The following is a 19,766-nucleotide window of genomic DNA, read 5'->3' on the forward strand; positions in this document are numbered from 1 at the left end:
TTATCCTGGCACACGAGGTCCTTCACAGTCAGGCCTCTGCCTATTTGTTTAGCATCATCTGCCTCCTTCCCACGTGTACCCTTTGCTTTAGCAGAATTGGATTACGTGCAGTTCCCTGCATGGGTCACGATGATTTGTGTCTTCATGTTTTTCTGCATGCTGTGTGTCCTGAGAGAAACTCTCCTCCTCAGCTCACATGGTCATCGACTCTGTTTTAGAGGGTCCACTTTGTGCTCCCAGAGCACCCTGTGGTACCTTGTTCTCTCACCATTCCTTCCCCTAGCCACTTTTGTACTCAAGCTGCGTAGTCTTGAAATGTGCTGTGTTCTTTCACCAGCCTTGTTTTCACTCTTGCCACACCCTTGCCAATTGAAATTATGCCCGTCCTTCAAGAACAAGCTCAAACACTGCCATCTTTTCTCTGCTTTATAAACCTTTATAAACTGCCATCTTTTCCCTACCCTCATAAATACTTTGTAGATCTGTTATACTTAATCATAGTTCTCTTGAATTAAAATGTTTGTTTGCTTTGTACCTCACACAAAATCCTTGGCCTTACTCATTTTCAGTTTCCATTGTAGCCCCCAGTATAGGGGCTACGCAGAAATCTTGCACAGATTTCATGTTCATTAGATGCTCAGGGTATGCAGGATTCACATGATAATTAGAAAACTGTTGGGTTTCAAGCTTCCAAGGACCAAAAGCAGCAAAAATGAACAATTAAAAGTGAGATGCCTATTAAACTAACAAAACAAATTTATTATAACAGTGTTAATGATGGCATGGTTACTCTGGTTCTCTCATATTTGGTACTAGTGCTAAAAATTAGTGCACCCCTTTTGAAGTGTAGTTTGGAAGAATATATTCAGACACATAAATGTCCATGGTTTTTGAGCTGGTGATATCACTTCTGGAAATCATCTTCAGAAAATATTGCGATTATAATAGCTACCTCTGCTACTGGTGTTGAATGTTTACTGTGTGACAGGGACCATGCAAAGCCCCTACATGCATTACTTAATTTAATTCTCAGACTCCCAAGAGGTGCGAATGCTGTTAACCTCATGTCATATATGAGGAAACTGAGGCACAAAGAAGTTAACTGACTTGCCCAAGATCATAGTTGCTATGCTGTCAAGCCAAGATTCCTACTAACAAAATTCATACCGCTAATTATGATATGATCAAAGCCTAGGCACAAAACTGTTCACAGCAGTGTTACGTAGAATAGATAAGTTGAAAGCAGTGTATATTGTTAATTATGGTCCATCTATTCAATAGAATAATAGAAGTCTGGATAATAGAATAGCATAGATTTATTGAAGTAAAATTCACATAGCATAATATTCACGCCTTTTAAAATATACGTCATTGGTTTCCAGTATATCCACAGTTATACAACTGTTACCATTATCCCACTTAAGAACACTTTATCACCCCCAAAGAAATCTCTTACCCATTAGCAGTCACTCCCTATTTCCCCATTATCCTAGAAAATCACCAGTCTATTTTCTATCTCAATAGAATTGCCTATTTTGGATATTTCACATAGATGGAATTGTACAAAAGATGGCATTTTGTGTCTGGCTTTCATTTAGCATAATATTTCAAGGTTCATCCATGTTGTAGCATATTATCAGTACTTCATTGCTTTTCATTGCTGAATAATATTCCATTGTATGGATATACCACATTTTGTTTATCCATCATTAACTAATGAACTTTTGGGTTGTTTCTACTCTTCAGCTATCATGAATAATGCTGTTATGAACATTCACTACAAGTTTTTGTGTGGACATGTTTTCATTTTTCTTAGAATTGTTGATCAAATGATAACTGTTTAACTCTTAGAGGAACTGTCAGACTGTTTTCCAAAGCAGCTGCATCATTTTACATTTCCACTAGCAATGCATGAGGGTTCCATCTTCTCCACATCTTTGTCGATACTTGTTATCATCTGTCTCCTTGCTAATAGCCCTCCTAGTGGATATGGCATGGTATCTCATTGGGGTTTTGATTTGCATTTCCCTGATGACTAATGATGTTGAGCATCTTTTCATGTGCTTATTAGCCGTTTGTAAATCTTACTTGGAGAAATGTCTATTTGAATCCTTTGCCCCATCTCCCCCCCCTTTTTTGCCTAGGAGAGCTTTTTTTTTTATCATACAAGTTTCAAGTATACAGCGTTATAATTCAACATCTATATACACTACGCAGTGATCATCACCACAAATCCAGGTACCATCCATCACCATACAGTTGACCCCCTTCACTCATTTTGCCCACCCCTCAACCTCTTTCCCCTCTGGTAACCACTAATATGTTCTCTGTTTCTGTGAATTTGTTTTTGTTTTGTTTGTTTATTTTGTTTTATATTCCACATATGAGTGAAATCATAAGTATTTGACTTATTTCACTTAGCATAATGCCCTCAGGGTCCATCCATGTTGTCACAAATGCTTTGCCCCTTTTTAACTGAGTTATTTTCTTTTACTGAGTTAAAGGAGTTCTTAGTATATTCTAGATACAATCTCATTATCAGATATATGATTTTCAATTTTTTCTCCCATCCTATTGTGTTGTGTTTTCACTTTCTTGATGGTGTCCTTTGTAGCACAAAAGTTTTTAATTTTCATGAAGTCTAACTTATCTATTTTTTTGTTGCTTTCAGTTTCACATAAGAAAACATTGCCTAATCCAAGGTCAGTGAAGATTTACCCCTGTTTTCTTCTAAGAGTTTGATAGTTTTCACTCTTACACTGAGGTCTTTGGTCCATTTTGAATTACTTTTTGTATGTTGTGTGAGGTGGGGTATCCAACTTTGTAATCTTTTGCATGTGGAGATCCAGCACCATTTATTGAAAAGGCTGTTCTTTCTCCTGTTGAATTGTCTTGGCACCTTTTTCAAATATCAATTGACCACAAGTATAAGAGTTTATTTATCAGCTCTCAGTTCTAGTCCATTGATCTATGTGTCTGTCCTCATCCTAGTACCACACTGTCTTGATTACTGTCACTTTGTAGTAAGTTTTAGAACCATGAAGTCGGACTTCCTAGGTGGCGCAGTGGTTAAGAATCTGCCTGCCAATGCAGGGGACACAGGTTCGAGCCCTGCTCCACATGCTGCGGAGCAACTAAGCCCGCGCACCACAACTGTTGAGCCCGTGCTCTACCCATGCACCTAGAGCCCATGCTCCACAACAAGAGAAGCCACTACAATGAGGAGCCCACACACCACAATGAAGAGCAGCCCCCACTTGCATCAAATAGAGAAAGCCCACATGCAGCAAGAAGGACCCAACGCAGGCAATAAGTTAAATAAATAAATAAATAAATTTTTAGAACCATGAAGTGTGAGTTCCCCCAATTTTATTCTTTGTTGTTTTGGCTATCTTAGTCAGTTTTGCTGTGAACCTATAACTGCTCTAAAAAATAGTCTATTTTTTTAAAAAAATGGAGTCCTAAATTGTAATCTTGGGATTATAGTGAATTCTTTCGTCCTTTCTTTATTTCCCATACTTTCTGTAATATATAACTATAGTATATTTATAATTTTAAAATTTTAAGTTTAAGTTTTGTCTAACAGAATACTTTTTTAACTCAAGAGGCAACTCTTAGCTCTGTAGCTAAAAACCAGAGTTACCTAACTTTGCAGGAAGAATGTATGAAGGTGAAGAGCTGGGGCATAAGGTTATGGTTAGAATGAGCCAATCTCAGATTTAACACTCAGCCCGGTGAATGCTGCTTTCTGTCTCCAATCAGTTTCCTTCAGTTTCTTTTTTGCCTTCTCACTCTCCATTAAAAGCCCTCCCTCACACCCTAACTAAGACTTTCCTCAGGACATTTAGGTGACATGTTTGGAATCTGGCTCGTCTGTATAATTGCCATTGAGAAATGGAATGAATTGTGATTGAGTAGCATGACGCCAAGGAGCCAGATAACGCAGCCTGAGCCACACAAGTCACTTTGATGGAAGGTAATTTTGAGAGGGTGGGAAAGTCATCCAAGCAGAGCTCTTTATGGCTTTCTCTGCCCTAGTTGTGTTCCATTAATTTCTTTTTTTTTATCCTTTTTTTAAAGATTTATTTCATTTATTTAATTTATTTTTTATTTTTGGCTGCATTGGTTATTCATTACTGTGTCTGGGCTTTCTCTAGTTGTGGTGAGCAGGGCTCCTCTTTGTTGCGGTGCGGTGCGCTGGTTTCTCATTGCAGTGGCTTCTTGTTGCACGGGCTCTAGGCGCGTGGGCTTCAGTAGCTGTGGCTCACAGGCTCTAGAGTGCAGGCTCAGTAGTTGTGGCACATGGGCTCAGATAGTTGTGGTGCACAGGCTTAGTTGCTCCACAGCATGTGGGATCTTACTGGACCAGGGAATCGAACCTGTGTCCCCTTCGTTGGCAGGTGGATTCTTAACCACAGTGCTACCAGGGAAGCCCCTATCAATTTCTTCGCAGCTGTATGTGTTGTTTTCTTATGAAATCATATGCTGAGGGCAGAGATCTGCAGGTGGTGCTAGGGCTAGTGAAGAGTTTAAATAGACACGTAGAGAAACAGCCATGTGACTTGGTGACAGACTGCTCTTCCTATATTGTTTGTAAGTACCACTACAGAGTGTGCGTGTTCTAAATAGCTTGGGGGCTTTCTGTCTAGTTGAAGCAGTGTTAAAATCTCATTATATTTTTCTTTGCATATAATAGGTGTCCATTTGGGGTTTGTTTCAAAACAAAAGCAAGTTTTATAGACCTGCTAAAGCCTATTAATACCAGTGTCAGCCACAAGCCAACTTTTTTGTAGCATTATGACTTTGAAATATTAAGATGATTTCCAATGTATTTTTTAGTTGAATTAATCAAAAGAAGGGGAAAACAGTTTTTAACTCAGATTTTTAAAAACTGTGGTATATTTATTAATGGCATTTAGAAATGTAAAATCACATTTTTTTTATTCCTGTAAGGCTTAAACTTATTTTCTTACTTAGATTAAAGAAAAAATGAGATATTGCAGTTATCCAGATTTCTAGAAATATGCACAAAACCATAGTTTTGACTGCTGTTTTAAAATCAAGTACCTGCCATTTTAGAAGAGAGATGTCTTACTGTCCGTTACAGGCTTTGACTTTTGTATTGTCATGGAAAAACTATATCCTTCAAATTTCAGACTGTCAATTAGTTCTAAATAATGTTTATTTTATATTTTCTTCCCCCTTGAAATTCCATTCATAATATTGTGTCTTTTTACCATGTCTCCTTTTTTCTGGCTTAAAAATATACTTGCGGGCTTGTGCTTCTGGCCAAGATGGAATAACAGAGATTGGATTTACTCTCTTGGCTGTAATCACATAACAAACAAACAAACAAAAACCCAAGAAATAATATATGAAGTTTCAAATACTGAACAACTGGCAGCACAGGACAATGATTCCCAAGAAAGCAGAAACAAACAGATGAACCCTACAATTATCCTAGCTTACGGCCTGGAGAGAGTTTCTAGACTACAGCATGAGGAGGGGAAACCCAGGCAGAGCCCAGCAGTCTCCCTAGTTGAGGAGACACAGCTGGAGGCCAAGGAGGCTATAGTTTGGAGAAGAGAGAGCTGCACAAGGAGGAGGCTCCAAAGATCTGCAGAAAGTCCCCTTTAAGTCTTCAGATGAGTAATGATTAGTATGTATGTTGTGTGGAAGCTACTTGAAGCCAGGAACCACCCAAAAGGAGTAGAGGGAATAATGCCTGATTCTTTTTCAGGGTTAAAAATAGTTTATGTTTCCACCAGCCAGAGGAAAAAACCTCATAAGTCACAGGACATTGGATAGAGTACTCAGAAGGGTATTGCCCCAGCAGTGGTGCAGATGTAGCCCTAAACTATAAACTGCTCTGATCCCTTCTAGCAAAGCTTAAAAATAGACCTCAGAAGGATCAAACTGTTCCCAAGTGATTTAACTGCCTCCCAAACAAAGCTCAATATGTATAGTTATACAAAAATATCTAGCACTCTATTATCAAAGAGATATAAAACAAGTGCTGGTGAGGGTGTGGAGAAAAGGGAACCCTTGTGCACTATTGGTGGGAATATAGACTTGTACAGCCACTATGGAAAACAGTATGGAGAGTCTTCAAAAAATTAAAAAGTTGAACCACTGTGTAATCCAGCAATTCCACTTCAGGGTATTTATCCAAAGAAAACAAAATACTAGTTAGAAAAGATAAATGTATTCATATCTTCATTGCAGCATTATTTACAGTAGCCAAGATACGGAAGCAATCTAATTAGCCATCAATAGATGAAAAGATAAAGAAGATGTAGTATCTTTATACGATGAAATCTTACCATTTGCAGCAACATGGATGTAGAGGGTGTTATGCTATGTGAAATCAGACAGAGACAGATAAATACTGTATGATTTCACTTACATGTGGAATCTAAAAAACAAAACAAATGAACAAACATAACAAAACAGAGACAGTGTTATAGATACAGAGAACAAACAGATGGTTGCCAGGGGGGAGGGGAATAGGGGGAAGAAAGATACAGGTGAGAGAAATTAAGACATACAAACTTCCGGTTGCAGGAAAAAATGAGTCAAGGGTATGAAATGTACAGTGTGGGGAATATAGTCAGTAACTATGTAATATCTTTGTATGGTGACCTATTGTAACTAGACTTATTGTGGAGATCATCAGACTTATTGTGATGATCATTTTGAAATGTAGAGAAATATCAGATCACTATATTGTGTAACAGGAACTAACATAGTGTCGTAGTTCAATTATACTTCAAAAACAAACAAACTCACAGAAAAAGAGACCAGGTTTGAGGTTACCAGAGGCAGGGGCAGGAGGAGGGGGAATTGGATACAGGCAGTCAAAAGGTATAAACTCTCAGTTATAAGATAAATAAGTACTAGGGATGTAATGTACAATGTGATAAATATAATTAACATTGCTATATGTTATATAGGAAAGTTGTTAACCTAAGAGTTCTCATCACAAGAAATTTTCTATTTAATTTTGTATCTATGTGAGATGATGGATGTTCACTAAACTTATTTGACTATCATTTCATGATGTAAGTTAAACCATTATGCTGTACATCTTCAGCTTATGCAGTGCTATATGTCAGTTATATCTCAATAAAACCGGAGGAAATAAATATCTAGCACTCACCAAAGTAATATTTACATTTGGCCTCCAGTCAAAAGCATAAGACTTGTAATGAAGTCATTCATGAGGAGGGAAATTAAAAAACAGAAACAGACCCAGAAATGACACAGATGATAGAATTAGTGGACAAAAACATTAAAACAGTTATGGCTATATTCCATATGTTCAAGAAAGAAGGAAGATTGAGAATGTTAAATGCAGATACAAAATATATTTAAAAGACCTAAATTGAACATCTAGAGATGAAAACTACAATGTGCAAGATGAAAAATTAAACCATGTGGGACTTACAGCAAATTAATGCAGGAGAAAAGATTAGTAAACTTGAAGCCGTAGCAATACAAACTATCCAAAATAAAACTCAGAAAGGAAATGAAGACTAGGAAAAAATGAGTAGAGCACCAGTGAGCTGTGAGACAACTTTAGGTGGCCTAATATACATGTAATTGTAGTCTTAAGGGGGGGGGGGCGTGCAGGAAAAATTTTTGAAGAAATAATGGTCAGAAATTTTCAAATTTGATAAAAACTGTAAACCCAGAGATATATTAAAAAAAGGGGGGGAGGTAAAATGGAACAAAGAACAGATGACAAATAGAAAACAAGTAGCAAGATGTTAGATTTACACCAAACTACATCAATACTTATATTAGCTATAATATAAACATCTAAACAACCCAGTTAAAAGGCAGAGCTCAATAGATTTGGTTTAAAAAAAAAAAGGCAAGACTCAACTGCATGTTGCCTACAAGAAACCTCTGATACATAGTAAGATACAAATAGATTAAAAATAAAAGTTCGGGAGAAGAAAGATGTTGGTGAAGTAGAAGGAGGTGGAATGCATCCCTCTCCACAGATACATCAGGAATACACCAAAAGACGCAATAATTCCCACAGAGAACCAGCTGAACACCAGCAAACGACCTTGGACACCAGAAAGGACTGCAAAGATCGTGACATAACCGGGTAGGACAGCGGATGAAAAAAAAAGGAGAAAGAGGAGGAGAAGAAAGGAAAGGAATGGGTCCCATGCCCTGGGGTGGGGGGATCTGAAACAGGGGAGATCGCTGAATTCAGGGAAACATCCCTTATCTGATGGGGAAACCCCTTCTCCAACGGGGAGTTTCCCTGGGTCAGAAGGGAGGCATTTGGGACTGTTCAAGGAGGGTGAAGCAGCTGAGCTGTGGCAGACAGGAAAGAGCGAGAAACACATGGAGCGTCTGCACCATGGCTCAGCATGTCTGGACTGAGACATGGGTTCACAGCTGAACAGGGGTTCTGGGAGCTGGAACATGAGAACTGGAGAACTGGTTCAGGGTGGGAAACATTGTTGGCAGTGGGGAGACGGACTGAGAGGACAGGAGGGAAGAAATCCGCAGCGGAGAGTGCCTACCACAGAAAGCTGGGCGGCCATGGTGGCAGCTCAACACTGCTGACTCACAAGCAGGGTGGAGGAGCCGCGGGTGTAGCCTCCCTCTCGGTGCCTGCAACGAACAAAGGAAGGACCCCTCTGGGCCTGGCTAATGCATTCAGGGATAACAAAGGCCTCTGGGTGAGGCTGGCCTAGAGTGCCTGCAGCCGAGAGCCAAAAGCCTGCAGAGTGTCCCAGCTCTGGAGACATTCTGTTTACACCTGAGCCGCCGGCGTCCCTCTGCAAGAGGCACCACCACGGCCGACTGAGCCACCGTGATTCAGGCAGGGCGCCCTGGCAGAGTTGTAGCGGGGCGGGGAGCCTCAGTTGGAGTCGCTCTCTCAGCCTGAACCGCCGTGACCCAGGCAGGGTGCCACTGCTCACTCACTCCCAGGGGAAGGAGCCACTATTGTACCCTCTCTCTCCCCACACACTGGCACTTACAGACGAACAATAAAGGAAGCTCCGCTGGTCACAGAGTAATACAAAAAGCCCAAGGTGGGTAGAAGGACACTTACAGCTGAGACTGCCAGGAAACAGAAATATTATTATTAATTCTATTGATCTGGTCCATTCTGGGGTCAGTTCTAGTTTTTTTATTTTATTTTATATTTTATTTTATTTTATTAGTTATGATCTTAGTCCTAAGGGATCTACACATTTTATATTTTTTATTCTATTTTTTATTCTGTTTTTATTTTTAGCCTTTTTATATATTTCTGTTTCTAGCTAACTTCTTTGTAGTGCTGACTGTATCTCTCCTACCCTCTTTTCATCTCTATCTTTTATGCATTTCTATTTCTTTTTCTTTTCATATTTCCAGTCACACTGTGCTCTTCTGTTGCCCTGTCTTCTGTCTTTTTTTAATTTATTTTATCTTAATATACTTGTAAGCAATATTATTGGTCTGCTCTGTTTCCTTGCTTTATTCTCCAGATGACACACTACTTTGGTTTTTATTATTAGGTTTTGTCTTCATCTTAGTTCTAAGTATAATTGTCTGATTTCATTCCGAGACTCTTCAGTCTGTCTAGTGGTAATCTTGCTCTTTATTGTATTTGATCCTAGCTTTCAAAATCTCTCTGGATTTGTGTTTGTGTGTGTGGTTTTTGTTTTTTCTTTTTTCTTTTTTTTGGTTTTGAATTTCTGTTGGTTTTCTCTTTGATTGTCTGATGGCATACTGGGGTTCTTCTATCAGGTCTTTCTAGTGCCTTATGTTCCATTGGATTCAGTATTTGTGTGTCTTATACATGTATATGTTTCCTTGACTTAGTATTTGTTTGACTCAACACTCTGCCATTAGTCTGGGGCTTGTACAGTCTTCTTTAAACCCCTTTATTGCTGGGACAAGCAACCCTTGAAGTCTGGACTACTCCATCAGAAGTCAAGTAGGAGGCTCTGGGGAGGGAGCACTGAATCCAGGATGCTAGACTACTAGGGAGTCCTCAGACACAGGGAAGATTAACTGCAGAGAACTCTCACAGAGCCCTGTATCAGAGTTCAAGACTCGGCTTTGTCCGACTGTCTGCAGCTGCCAGTGCTGGACACCTCACACCAAACTACAAACGTGACAGGAACACAAACCCACCCATCAGCACACAGACTACATAAAGCCATATCAACCTCACAGATACCCTAAAACACACCACCTGACATGGCCCTGCTCATCAGAGAGAAAAGACACAGAGCCACACACTGGAAAGCAGACACCAGACCACCCCCCGCCAGGAAGCCTACTCAAAAGACACTGGACAAACCCCACCACAGGGGGCAGAGGGCAGAAACAAGAGGAATTACTACTGGGCAGCATAGGGAAAGGAGACAGCAAATCCTATAAATTAGACAAAATGAGAAAACAAACACCATGCAGGCAAAGGAGCAGGAAAAAAACCCACAAGACCAAATAAATGAAGAGGAAATAGGAAAATTCCCTGAAAAAGAATTCAGAGTAATGATAGTAAAGATGATCCAAAATCTCGATAACAAAATAGAGAAAATACAAGAAACAGTTATAAGGACTCAAAAGAACTAAAGAGCAAACAAACAGTAATGGACAACAAAATAACCGAAATTAAAAATACTCCAGATGGTATAAACAGCAGAATAACTGAGGCAGAAGAACGAATAAGTAAGTTGGGAGATAGAATGGGGGAAATAACTGCCACAGAGCAAGAAAGAGAAAAAAGAAGAAAAAGAATGGAAGACAGTCTCAGAGACCTTAGTGACAACATTAAGCACACCAACATTCGAATCATAGGCATCCCAGAAGAAGAAGAAAAAAAGAAAGGGTCTGAGAAAATATTTGAAGAGGTTATAGTGGAAAACTTCCCCAACATGGGAAAGGAAATAATCAAGTCCAAGAAGTACAGAGAGTCCCATACAGAATAAACCCAAGGAGAAATACACCAAGACACATATTAATCAAACTAACGAAAATTAAACAGAAAGAAAAAATATCAAAAGCAGCAAGAGAAAAGCAACAAATAACATATAAGGGAAAACCCATAAGGATAACAGCTGATCTTTCTGCAGAAACTCTGCAGGCCAGAAGGGAATGGCAGGATATACTGAAAGTCCTGAAAGAAACCTACAGCCAAGAATACTCTACCCAGCAAGAATCCCATTCACATTTGATAGAGAAATCAAAAGCTTTCCAGACAAGCAAAAGTTAAGAGAATTCAGCACCACCAAACCAGCCTTACAACAATTGCTAAAGGAACTTCTCTAAGTAGGAAACACAAGAGAAGGAAAAGACCTACAAAAACAAACCCAAAACAATTAAGAAAATGGTAATCAGAACACACATGTCAGTAATCACCTTAAATGTAAAAGGATTAAATGCTCCAACCAAAACACACAGACTGGCTGAATGGATACAAAAACAAGACCCTTCTATATGCTGCTTACAGGAAACCCACTTCAGACCAAGCGACGCATGTAGACTGAAAGTAAAGGGATGGAAAAAGATATTCCACGCAAATGGAAGTCAAAAGAAAGCTGGAGTAGCAACACTCGTATCAGACAAATTAGACTTTAAAGTAAAGACTATTACAAGAGACAAGGAAGGACACTACATAATGATCAAGGGATCAATCCAAGAAGAACATATACAATTGTAAATATGCATGCAATATAGGAGCACCTCAATATGTAAGGCAAATGCTAACAGCCATAAAAGGGGACATCAACAGGAACACAATAATAGTAGGAGACTTTAACACCCTACTTACATCAACGGACAGATCATCCAAACCGAAAATAAATAAGGACATAGAAGCTTTAAATGACACAGTAGACCATCTCGACTTAATTGGTACTTATAGGACATTCCCTCCAAAAACTATAGAATACATTTTCTTCTCAAGTGCACACGGAACATTCTCCAGGATAGGTCACATCTTGGGTTACAAATCAAGCATCAGTAAATGCAAGAAAATTGGAATCATATCAAGCATCTTCTCTGACTACAACGCCATGAGACTAGATATCAATTACAGGAAAAAACTAAAAAATACAGACACATGGAGGCTAAACAGTACACTATTAAACAACCAAGAAATCACTAAAGAAATCAAAGAGGAAATCAAAAAATATCTAGAAACAAATGACAATGAAAACACAACAACCCAAAACCTATGGGACGCAGCAAAAGCAATTCTAAGAGGGAAGTTTATAGCAATACAGTCCTACCTCAAGAAACAAGAAAAATATTGAAGAAACAACCTAACCTTACACCTAAAACAATTAGAGAAAGAAGAACAAAGAAACCCCGAAGTGAGCAGAAGGAAAGAAATCATAAAGATCCGATCAGAAATAAATGAAAAAGAAATGAAACAATAGCAAAGATCAGTGAAACTAAAAGCTGGTTCTTTGAGAAGATTAACAAAATTGATAAACCATTAGCCAAACTTATCAGGAAACAAAGGGAGGAGACGCAAATCAACAGAATTAGAAATGAAAAAGGAGAAGTAACAACTGACACCGCAGAAATACAAAAGATCATGAGAGACTACTACAAGCAACTATATGCCAATAAATTGGATAACCTGGAAGAAATGCATAAATTCTTAGAAAAATACAATCTTCCATGACTGAACCAGGAAGAAATAGAAACTATGAACAGACCAATCACAAGTACAGAAATTGAGACTGTGATTAAAAATCTCCCCCCAAACAAAAGCCCAGGGCCAGATGGCTTCACAGGCGAGTTCTGTCAAACATTTACAGAAGAACTAACACCTATCCTTCTCAGATTCTTCCAAAATATAGCAGAAGGAGGAACACTCCCAAACTCATTCTGTGAGGCCACCATCACCCTGATACCAAAACCAGGCAAAGATGTCACAAGAAAAGAAAGTTACAGGCCAGTATCACTGATGAATATAGATGCAAAATTCCTGAACACAGTACTATCTAACAGAATCCAACAGCACATTAAAAAGACCATACACCATGATCAAGTGGGGTTTATCCCTGGAATGTAAGGATTCTTCAGTATACGCAAATCAGTCAATGAATGTGATACATCATATCAACAAATGGAAGGATAAAAACCATATGATCATCTTAACAGATGCAGAAAAAGCTTTTGACAAAATTCAACATCCATTTATGATAAAAACGCTCCAGAAAATGGGTATAGAAGGAAGTTACCTCAACATAATAAAAGCCACATATGAGAAACCAAAAGCCAACATCATTCTAAATGGTGAAAAACTGAAAGCATTCCCTCTAAGAACAGGAACAAGACAAGGGTGTCCACTCTCACCATTATTATTCAACATAATTTTGGAAGTTTTAGCCTCAGCAATCAGAGAAGAAAATGAAATAAAAGGAATCCAAATTGGAAAAGAGGAAGTAAAATTGTCACTCTTTGCAGATGACATGATATTATACATAGAAAACCCTAAAGACTCTACCAGAAAACTGCTAGCACTAATCAATGATTTTAGTAAAGTAGCAGGATACAAAATTAATGTACAGAAACCTCTTGCATTTCTATACACTAACAACGAAAAAGCAGAAGGAGAAATTAAGGAAACTCTCCCATTTACTATTGCAACAAAAAGAATAAAATACCTAGAAATAAACCTGCCTAAGGAGGCAAAAGATCTGTATGCAGAAAACTATAAGACACTGGTGAAAGAAATCAAAGACAATAAAAACAGATGGAGAGACATACCATGTTCTTGGACTGGAAGAATCAACATTGTGAAAATGACTGTACTACCCAAAACAATTTACAGATTCAACTCAATCTCTATCAAATTACCAACAGCATTTTTCACTGAACTAGAACAAGAAATCTTACTATTTGTATGGAAACGCAAAAGACCGTTAATAGCCAAAGCAACCTTGAGAAGGAAAGATGGAGTTGGTGGAATTAGGCTTCCTGACTTCAAACTATACTACAAGGCCACAGTGATCAAGACAGTATGGTACTGGCACAAAAACAGGAAGATCAATGGAACAGAATAGAGAATTCAGAGGTAAACCCAAGCACATGTGGGCACCTTATCTTTGACAAAGGAGGCAAGAATATACAATGGAAAAAAGCCTCTTCAATAAGTGGTGCTAGGAAAATTGGACAGCAAAATGTAAAAGAATGAAATTAGAACACTTCCTAACACCATACACAAAAATAAACTCCAAATGGATTAAAGACCTAAATGTAAGGCCAAACACTGTAAAACTCCTAGAGGGAAACATAGGCAGAACACTCTATGACGTACATCAGCGCAAGATCCTTTTTGACCCACCTCCTAGAATCATGGAAATAAAATCAAGAATAAACAAGTGGGACCTAATGAAACTTTAAAGCTTTTGCACAACAAAAGAAACCATAAAGAAGACACGAAGACAACCCTCAGAATGGGAGAAAATACTTGCCAACGAAGCAACGGACAAAGGATTAATCTCCAAAATATACAAGCAGCTCATGCAGCTTAATACCAAAAAAGCAAATAACCCAATCCACAAATGGGCAGAAGACCTAAATAGACATTTCTCCAAAGAAGACATACAGATGGCCAACAAACACATGAAAAGATGCTCAACATCACTAATCATTAGAGAAATGCAAGTCAAAGCCACAATGAGGTATCACCTCACACCAATCAGAATGGCCATCATCAAAACATCTAGAAACAACAAATGTTGGAGAGGGTGTGGAGAAAAGAGAACTCTCCTGCACTGTTGGTGGGAATGTAAGTTGGTACAGCCACTATGGAAAACAGCTTGGAGGTGCCTTCAAAAACTAAAAATAGAACTACCATATGACCCAGTAATCCCACTACTGGGCATATACCCAGAGAAAACCATAATCCAAAAAGAAACGTAGCATAATGTTCACTGCAGCACTGTTTACAATAGCCAGAACGTGGAAGCAACCTAAATGCCTATCAACAGATGAATGGATAAAGAAGATGTGGCATATATATATACAATGGAATATTAGTCAGCCATAAAAAGGAATGAAATGGAGCTATATGTAATGAGGTGGATAGACCTAGAGTCTGTCATACAGAGTGAAGTAAGCCAGGAAGGGAAAAACAAATATTGTATGCTAACTCATATATACGGAATCTTAAAAAAAAAATGGTACTGATGAACCCAGTGACAAGATAAGAATAAGGATGCAGATGCAGAGAATGGACTGGAGGACACGGGGTTGGGGGAGCGGGGGGCGAAGAGGAAGCTGGGACGAAGTGAGAGAGTAGCATAGATGTATATACACTACGAACTGTAAAATAGATAGCTAGTGGGAAGTTGCTGTATAACAAAGGGAGATCAACTCGATGATGGGTGATACCTTAGAGGGCCAGGACAGGGTGGGTGGGAGGGAGTCGCGGGAGGGAGGGGATATGGGGATATATGTATAAATGCAGCTGATTGACTTTGGTGTACCTCAAAAGTTGGTACAAGAGTGTAAAGCAATTATATTCCAATAAAGAGCTTAAAAAAAGAGCTAAAATGTTAAACTATAAAAAAGTAAAAATAAAAAGTTTGGAGACAGATATACTGTACTAATACTGATTAGGAAATTTGGAACAACTATATTAATTTCAGACAAATTAGATTTTAGAACAAAGAATAATACCAGGGATAAAGAAGGTCATTTCGTAAGATAGATGGTCAGTTCATCAAGTTGAATTAATAGTACTAAATATGTATTTTTCCTAATAACAGAGTTTAGAAATACATGAACCAGAAATTAATAGAACTGAAAGGAGAAATAGATCCACAGCTATAGTTGGAGATTTCAGCACCTTACTTTTCAATAACTGATTGAACAAGTAGACAAAAAATTAGTAATGATTTAGAAGATTAAAGATTGTCATCCAATTGAGCTAATTGACATTTATGACATTCTACCCAATACAGCAGAATACACATTTTGTTCAGTTGCACAAATAACGTGAATCTAATATAGATTACATTTTGGTCCATAAAATAGTATCAATAAATTTAAAGTTACTTAAGTTGTAAAATGTGTGTCATCTGAATGAAAGGGAATTAAATTTAAAATCAATAACAGAAAGATACCTGGAAAACCCCTAAATATTTAGAAACTAACATACTTAAGAAACTCATGGATCAGAGGAGAAAGATCAAAGATTAATTTAGAAAGTATTTTGTACTGAATGAAAACACAACATATCGAAATTTGTGGGATGTAGCTAATGTAATATTCAGGGGGAAGTTCACTAAATACCTATATTAGAGGAAAAAGTAAGGTTGCAAATCATTGTCCTCAGCTTCTATTTTAAGAAACTAGAAAAAAGAAAATGAAACCTGTAGTAAGCAGAAGAAATGAGTTAAAGATAAAAGCTAAAACCATGAAACAGAAAAACAGTAGAGAAAGTTAATGAAATCAAAAGCTGGCTCTTTGAGAGGACCAGTAAAAGTGATAAACCTCTATCCTGTTGGACCAGGAAAAAGAGAAGACACAAGTTACTAGTGTCAGGAATGAAAGAGTCAGCAAAGCTGCAGATACCATAGTTTTAAAAATGATACAGAAGGGATTTCCCTGGTGGTGCAGTGGTTAAGAATCCGCCTGCCAATGCAGGGGACACGGGTTTGATCCCCGGTCCGGGAAGATCCCATATGCCTAGGAGCAACTAAGCCCATGCGCCACAACTGCTGAAGCTTGCGCACCTAGAGACTGTGCTCCACAGCAAGAGAAGCCACTATAATGAGAAGCCTGCACACCACAATGAAGAGAAGCCCCTGCCCTCCACAACTAAAGCCCATGTGCAGCAAAGAAGACCCAACACAACCAAAAAAAAAAAAAATTAATTTTAAAAAAGTTTAAGAAAATGATACATAGAAGAATGGTATGAATTACTTTGTGTCAATAAATTACATGTTTAGATGAAGTGGGAAAATTCCTTGAAAGATGCAAAATGCCATTGCCCACTCAGGAAGATATGAATAGCCCGAATAATCTTATATTTGTTAAAGAAATTGAATTTCCCCAAAGAAAACTCCAGGCCCAGATGACTTCTCTGATGAATTCTAGCAAATATTTAGGGAAGTTATAATACCAAGTTTACACAAGTTCTCCCATAAAATTGATGGAATACTTCTTAACTCATTCTATGACAGTGGAATTGTTTTGATACTAAAACCAAATACATTGCAAGAACAGAAATTTACAGACCAATATTCCTCATGAACATAGTTGCAAAATTCTCAACAAAATTTTAGCAAATTGACTCCAACAACATATAAAAATGTAAAATACAATGACCAAATGGGATTTGTCCCAGTTGGTTTAACATTTGAATGTCAATATTGTGTACCATGTCAATAAATTAAAAACAGAAAACCATATGATCAACTCAGTAGATGCAGAAAAAGCATTTAACAAAATCCAACATAAAAAACTAGGAACAGATGGGAACTTCCTCAGTCTGATAAAGAACATCCATGAAAAACCAATAGCTGAAATCACACTTAATACTGAAAGACTGAATCTTCCCCTTCTGAGATCAGGAACAAGGCAAGATGTCCACTGTGAGTCACCACTTCTATTCAACATTGTACTTGAGGTTCTAGCCAGTGCAGTCAGACAGGAAAAAGAAATAAAAGGCATCCAGATTGAAAGAGAAGTAAAACTCTTTACTCACAGATGACATGATTGCCTATGATTTATTTAAAAAAAAAAAAAGCTACTAGAACAATTAAGTACACTTAGAAAAGCTGTAGGATACAAGATCAATACAGAAAAGTCAATTATATTTCTATATACTAGGAAATGAACAGTCAGAAGTTGAAATTTTAAAAGAATACTGTAGTAAAATTAAAAATATTTAATAGCTAAGGATAAATTTTCTAAAAGATAATGTAAGACTTCTACACTGGAAGCTGTAAAATATTACTGAAATTAAGGAAAACCTAAATAAATGAAGATACATTGTGCTCAAGGATTGGAAGATTCAATATTGTTGTCAATTTTCTCTAAAGGTATAGATTCAGTGCAGTCTCAATCAAAATCTCACCTAGCAGTTTGTAGAGAGTGACAAGCTGGTTTTAAAATGTGTATGGAAATGCAAAGGTCCTGGAACAGAAGAACAGAGAGGACTTAACACCATCTGACTTTTAAAACTTGTTATAGCTACAATAATCAAGACAATGATATTGGTATAAAGATAAGCAAATAGGCCCATGGAACAGAAAATATGATCAGTTAATTTTTGAGTGTGATGCCAAGTCAATTAAATGGAAAAAAAGGTCAGTCTTTCCAACAAATGGTATTGGAACAATTTGATATTCATATAGAAAAAGCTAAATCCATTCCTTATATATAAAGTTTTATTCAAAATGGATCATAGACCTAAATGTAAAGCCCAAGTCAGTAAAATTTTTAGAAGAAAGTATTTTTGACTTTGGATTTAGTAAAGAATTTTAAGGCACAACACCAAATGCGTGATTTGTAGAAGAAAAAAAGATAAATTGGACTATATCAATTAAGAACCTCTTTTTGAAAGCCACCTTTAAGAGAATGAAAGGACAAGTCACAGACTGAGAAAATATTCTCAAGTCACATATCTGATAAAAGGCTTGTATTCAGATTATATAAGGAACTCTTGAAACTTAAGAAAACTCAGTCAAAAATAGGCAAAAGATTTGAACAGTTCACCAAAGATACACAGATGGCAAATCAGCCCATGAAAAAGATGATGGACAGCATTAGTCATGAGGAAAATGCAGATTAAAAATCACAATTCGGTATCGCTACATACATGTTAGAATGTCTTCAATTAAAAAGGCTTACAGTACCAAGTGTTAGTGAGGATGTGGAGCGACTGAAGCTCTTATTTCTGGTGTTCATTGTCTTGATTGCAGTGATGGCTTTATGGATATATAAATACACATGTCAAAACTTACAAATTGTATACTTTAAATATATGCAATTTACTGTCACCAAGTCTGTAAAAAAAAATGTACTTGTGTGTTCTTCAATATTTATAGCAAGTTGCTTAAATTTCAGAATCATATGGGACTCAGATTAATTTTAAAAATAATTTTTCAGTGATTAAGTTTGAGGTGGGAAAACATGCATTGTATGTGTCAACTTTACTTATAATTTTAACTTATTACAAAATTGAGAAACTGAATAAATGTTCCAATTTGGGCTTTCTGAAGTTCTGAAGAATTTTTTAGAATAATAATATATCAAATGTTGGATTTAATTGTCATATTAGAACATTATAATCCAACTGGATGATAAATAAAGGAAGAGAGAGGAAAGAATGTTGAAAGAGCCCTAAGTATAAAATAGAGGAAGTCAACAGAATTCTAGACTTGGGAGAAATTCATATGATCTCATTTGGATGACTAGGTATCTATGGTAGATAGTATTGAATAGTGGCACCCTCAAAGATTCCCACATCCTAATCCCTGAAATTTGTTAATATGTTACTTTACAGAGTAGAAGGGACTTTGCAGATATGATCAAGGTTAAAAGACTGTTGAGGTGGGGAAATTATCCTGGATTATCCAGATGAGCCCAATATAATCATATGGATTCCTAAGAAATTTAAGAAAGCAGAGAAACTTTGCAGGCTGTGGCCAGAGGGAGATGTGACTATAAGAATGATCAGAGAGATACAGTATCACTGGCTTTGAAAATGGAGGAAGAGGGCCAAGATCCTAGGAGTGTGGGCAGCCTCTCCTCTGGAAAAAAGTGGGAAATTC

The 19,766-nt window shown here is 37.5% G+C and overlaps 1 protein-coding gene across 4 annotated transcripts in view; it reads left to right on the forward strand.

The window, feature by feature from the left end:
- Window positions 1-19,766, forward strand: part of FKBP5 (FKBP prolyl isomerase 5) — a 111,304-nt gene that overhangs the window by 19,264 nt on the left and 72,274 nt on the right. Inside the window, exon 3 of one of the 4 annotated variants that reach the window (XM_057698703.1) lies at window positions 2,672-2,702. The exons of the other annotated variants lie outside the window; for them this stretch is intronic. The gene's annotated coding sequence lies outside the window, so the exon portion shown is untranslated. The remainder of the gene's footprint in view (window positions 1-2,671; window positions 2,703-19,766) is intronic. 4 annotated transcript variants of the gene reach the window in all.

This window comes from Hippopotamus amphibius, chromosome 11 (genome assembly GCF_030028045.1).
Source record: "Hippopotamus amphibius kiboko isolate mHipAmp2 chromosome 11, mHipAmp2.hap2, whole genome shotgun sequence".
Classification (NCBI taxonomy): domain Eukaryota; kingdom Metazoa; phylum Chordata; class Mammalia; order Artiodactyla; family Hippopotamidae; genus Hippopotamus; species Hippopotamus amphibius.